This window comes from Esox lucius, chromosome 5, assembly GCF_011004845.1.
Source record: "Esox lucius isolate fEsoLuc1 chromosome 5, fEsoLuc1.pri, whole genome shotgun sequence".
Lineage (NCBI taxonomy): Eukaryota > Metazoa > Chordata > Actinopteri > Esociformes > Esocidae > Esox > Esox lucius.
The window spans coordinates 18019641-18025640 of record NC_047573.1 but is presented as its reverse complement, the minus strand read 5'-3'; positions in this window follow the sequence as shown (position 1 = coordinate 18025640).

Below are 6000 nucleotides of genomic sequence, written 5' to 3'. Positions count from 1 at the left end.
ACACCATGGCGTGGATCATTGTTTATGCCTTATGCATGGGTTGTTGCAGTTGCATGTCCTTGCATGTCCAAGGTTTTTGCAAACCTTGATTAAAAGGAATGTCTTTCTATAACTCCGTACTTGTGTCCTGCCTCCTGAACTTTGACATGAGAACAACAATGCATTATCAAATATGTTGTGAAATCTTCAAAGAACAATTCTGCAAAAAACAAGAATCAGTCAAATTTTCTTTTAATAACACTGCTATAAAAGGACAAGTCCATCTGCCAGATAAAAAATAGGATATGCGTTTTGTTACCATATACAGTACCAGTCCAGAGTTCAGACATCTACTCATTCAATGGTATTTCTTTAGTTTTACAATTTTCCATATGGTAGAATAATAGTGAAGACATCAAAATGATGAAATCACACATGGAATCATATTGTAGGTTTTTCAAAGTAGCCATCCTGCCCTGATGACAGCGTTGTACACTGTGGGAATTCTCGACCAGCTTGACTGAAAAAAGTATAAACATTGATGTTAACATTCATTATTGTCCATGTTACATGTTTGTGTATTCAATTTTTTTTTTTTTTTGTTGACAAAAATACTGTATGTTGTTATGGATGACCCCCTAATGTAAATAGTTTTTCAGTATTCTTTTTTTCCCCCCACTTTTCAGCATCATCTAACTAGCAGTTTCCATGCTAGATCTGAGGGATAATGTGTGCTTAATAGACATTGATTTATTTTTGAGTTTAGAAAAACCCATTAGTTTGCATTGTAGAAATTTGGGCAAGTATAATCATAATGAGTTGCGTGAGACTGTTCACTGTTTAATTGTCAGCGAGCGGCAGTCATCTAAAAGATTAGCTGAATACCCAGCATACCTGGTGTTCATGAAACCCTGGCTGTAGTCTCAAATCGCATACTACATACTGCAGGTAGGTTATATACTTCGCATACCATGGTTTGGGACATACTAATCTTCTCACATACTAATCTGGCATAATGTATGGTAAGTACTCAATTTGAGATTCAACCCCTGTTTATCTTACCTTATTAGCGGCATGGATAAGCAGGTAAATGGTTTCAAACTCTTCCAGCTCATCTTGATTTCCTTCTCACACCCTGGGGCTACTACCAATCAAATGTTGTGTTTACTGCCTGGCTTTTACAACACATTTTTAACCTCCTAAGACCTGAGCATTGGTGCAGGAAGCCTAAAATGTCCACATATCTTGACACTGGGTCTCTGGAGGTTAAACATGAAACCAAGAATGCTATACTGACTGTAGTCAAGTATATGTTCAGCTAACTGACAGCCTCTTACATGTCTGGCAGCTTGTAAATAATTAACCAATATGCGTATCATCAGCCTTTAAATTATCCCACTAGAACAACCATGGCTGTTAGAAAGATATGACCCTCATAGTGCAAACGAAAACTACACTTATACTTCTTGGCCAACTTGTTCATGAAAGGAAGAATATTATTATTAAGGAAAATTTGGAGTTGGGATAACTTCTAAAACCAAAAAAAGAAGTCCAGAACTACAGATTCAAGAGCTATTTTTAGCACTAAAATGCTTTGTGAAATACTCTTAGACCAAAAAAGACCCTTAAATAGAGTGGTGGTTAGAGATGCGGACCTGCAACCATCTTTTCGCTTGATGAAAAAGTCAGTTCATATTGATAGTTATTGTATCAATGTCATTCATGAATGTTAGAAAAACAAACATTTTTGTGCCAAGAACTAGCTTTTGGCTGTGTTAAGTTCAAGTAGTAATTTAGATACTAGTAAGTCTATTACTGGCTAATAAGCTGTTAAAATGGCCAGTGGCAAAAGCCATACAATTTCATGGATGCTATTTGTGGTGGAGGTAAACCTAATAAGAAACATTAGTCAGTTTAACACAATGCTTAATGGTGTCTAGCGAAATATTCAAACTTTGCATGATGTTAATGCGTGACAAAAAATACAAACACTGGGCGAACGTATAGCAAAATGTTCCTGAAAAGACATCAGAGCATTTGGAATGTTCATGTGTGATCAGTATGATCTTGGATCAGTGATGCTGGTTGAGGAGCCTTATGGCCTGAGGGAAAAAACTATTAGTGAGTCTGAAGTGTTTTTTAACCATAAGGTTAAAGGTGAATGAGTGGAAAAACCAGTTGAGTAACAACATTGTGCAAATATATCAAAGTTGGTCAACTTTGGAACTTTTGGGTATTTTGCCTCAGGATGTGTTAATCTGCAAATGTGATCTATTAAAACCAATTACACCTGATTATAGATTATATCCCCAACAAATTAATTATATTAAACAATAGTAGCCAATTCTTAGAATTACATTTTACTGATAACACTTTATCAACACTTTATAAAGTACTGAAGTTTAGACAGGATGATGAGGAATCAGTTGACTTTTTCTTTTGCTCCTATACAGTTATACTCAACATACTCCTAAACTGTGTTGTCATCTGTTTAGGATATTTCACAGGATTTATTAATTTGATTAATTGTTATTTAAGTAGCTGCTGAGGTTATGTGTATATATTAAGGTCTACGTAGAACCAATTGAGATTGCATGAGAACCCTTTACAAAAGGATCCAATTTTGGATCTCATTAGAAAGTTTACAATTCACGTCTACCTTAAACCAATACTGGATCTCACTGCTTAGTCTCTGTCAAATCCTACACTTTTCCATCTCCTCATCCTCTTTCTTCATTCCTCCAGGCTGGTTTAGCCCTCAGCTCCTGTTCTGTGGCTAAGTGACTAAATACAAGCTCACAGAATAGGGGTTTGGGCGGCTGTGGAATAGGGGTTTGGGCGGCTGTGGAATAGGGGTTTGGGCGGCTGTGGAATAGGGGTTTGGGCGGCTGTGGAATAGGGGTTTGGGCGGCTGTGGAATAGGGGTGGCCTGTCATCCTTTAACTACCTCCACACTAACTTTTCTATCCCAATATCTATTGCTCAAGCCACTCTTTATTACTCTCAGTATCATGTTATTTCCAGGAAACTCTCGCCACCACTCCCCCTCCATAGTCTCTCTTTGCAGATGGATTTGTCAGCCAGTTCAAAAAGAAGGTATCTGTAAGTCTAATCATAACTGGCTCTGGAGTAGAGCGTCAGCGGACTAAGTTGTGACCCTGATGTTAATGGCAGACGGTCTTAAACACAGTGACTGTTTGTGAGTGGTTTCCCTTTCAATTCATCACATAAATTAAGGCTATTACAGATTGTCAAAGTTTCCACTATTGCTAAAATGTTTACTTTAGGAGTGGCTTTCTATAAAGCACTACAACAAAGGGTTATTGTGTTGACATTATGACACTATTTCCAGATACAAGGAAGAACACCACTAAAACATTATTTGTTGGAAAGAGTGGCTTAGCATAGCCACAAAGCATAATGCCATGGATCCATGTAATTAAGTTGCTAAAAGGTTTGGAGCATTTGGTTTTTTACTTTGTAAGAGATGTGAAAGCAATACCATCTTAATGATTTCACCTGACTGGCCAGCCGCTTGAGAGGACTCAACGACAATGTGCATCAATCACACTACCAACAATGGGTAGAAACGTTATCTGACCTATATCCTTATCAGAAGTCTAAGATATCTGTAATAATCTTTTAAGATAGCAAGTTGGCATAGTTTCATAGAAAAACACAATTAAGTACAGAAAACTTTGAATAGACATTGTAAGATAAAGTTTCAGATTACCCTGCAGGGGAACTGTTTCCTGCCAGTTTTGAGAATCAGTGACACTTTATTGAAAAATATATTCAGCAGGTGCGGGAACAAAACCTGACCTGGAGAGGACCACATTTTTTATAACAAAGTTTTATATGCATTTCCATGGGAAAATATTCAGCCTAGAGTCCAGGAAGTTGTGGCTTTCAATAAATGCTTGTCATTGGATTCTGAATTTACAGTAACAGGGATTTGCAGAATCTTTTTAATATCGAACAAATTATGCTGTTTTTATTGACAAGAAAACCTCAATTTGTCCACAGAGAACCCTGACATTTCTATATCAATGATCAAACATTGTGGGTACAGATATTGTAGGATATAAGGGGAAAAAAATATCTTATTTGAGTTTCACTGACTACGTGACTGCCTGAGGCAAATGCTACTCGTTTAACAGGACCAGTTGGAAAATAAATGTAAGGTAGCCTACAGGCAGTTTTGAGCCTTTTGTGGGGCAGTGATCGCTTGTCAATCAGTCATTTCCCACAATGATTTTAAAACATTGCGTAATGCAAGGCCTGTTTTGGCTGCTGTTCCCAGAAATTGATTCAATATGCGCTGTGCACAGTGGGGACGAGGTTAGCTTTTCACTGACATATTGTAGCCTTGTGATTAGGTTACAAAATACACTGCCAGTGTAAAATCTATTGTCCCAAAATTACTGGCTTTAACCTAGTATAGATATCACTGCTCACTGTAGGCAGGACACAAGTAGCAGAGTTAGGGAACATCTTTTTAATATCCTTCTTGTAAACACAACAAAGAAAACAACAAAAGGAGCGTAAACCATAAACTGAGGTGCAGAAAAACACAACTCCAACTGCAAACAATGACCAACAAACTGAAAGGCAAACAGAACAACTTAAATAGGGTCCCCAATTAGAGACAACAAGACGCAGCTGTGTCTAATTGGGGAGAACAGAAAACAGTACTACAGAGATGCCTAGAGGCACCTCTGTGTTCAGGTCCTGACTGTGGCCCCCAGGCACATGGATATGCCTAGAGGCCCCCAGCCAGGACCTGACAGTAGAATAGAATAATATTTTTTTTCTGATAAGACAGCAGATCTTATTTTATAACTTGGCCACCATTCACTCTATCAGGGTTACCTATAAGCAAACTTGATTTGAAGTTTTCACAAGTTGTGGGTGGTAGTAAAATAATTATTCTGATTTGACATTTCCATTACAGAGAAGTTGAGGAAGAGACAATAAAGTTCAAGAGATACTGTTTTAGTGTTTATTAACATTAATTATGGACAGGGCCATAGAAGCCATCGCCCCAGCAGCAGGATCAGTATCTCCTCCATGTGCTAGCCAACGGTTCCCTGACTGCTGTTAGGTACCGGGATGAAATCCTCTGGCCCATCGTCAGACCTTACGCTGGTGCAGTGGGTCCTGGGTTCCTCCTGGTGCAGGACAATGCCTGGCCTCATGTGGCCAGACTGTGCAGGCAGTTCCTGGATGACGAAGGTATTGGAGCCATTGACTGGCCCTCATGTTCCCCAGACCTGAATCCTACTGAGAACCTCTGGGACATTATGTATCAGTGCATCCAACGCCGCCAAGTAGCGCTACAGACTGACCAGGAGCTCACTGATACCCTGATCTAGGAGGAGATCCCCCAGGACACCATCCGGCATCTCATCAGGAGCATGCCCAGATTACATGATAACACTATACATGTACACTAGCAGCAGTTTAAAAGGAGTACTGTAAACTAGCAGCAATTTGGGTAGTAGTATTGAACATTATGGATATGGCAATAATATACATAGCAATGTAAACTAGCAGCAATTTGGTAGAATTATTGAATATTATAGATACATATGAATGTAATATCCTCATGAATGGTGACATAGCACGCTACAACTACGTAGTGAGAATTAAGAAAAATATATAGAGAGAGCAAAGATATAGCAAAAAAAGATATAATAATATACATAACAGTGTAAACTAGCAGCAATTTTAGAAATAATAGGATGGGGAGTATGAACAATGTGGGTAGAAGTATTGAATATTATAGATATATATGCTTATGAATGGTACATGCAAAGGAATATTCTAATGCCTGTTAAATGTACCTGAAAGGACATCACAGCATTTGGAATGTTCATGTGTGATCAGTATGATCCTGGATCAGTGATGCTGGTTGAGGAGCCTTATGGCCTGAGGGAAAAAACTGTTTGTGAGTCTGAAGTGCATGCCCCAATGCTCCGGCAGTGTCTACCAGACGGCAGCAGTGTGAAAAGTTAAAGC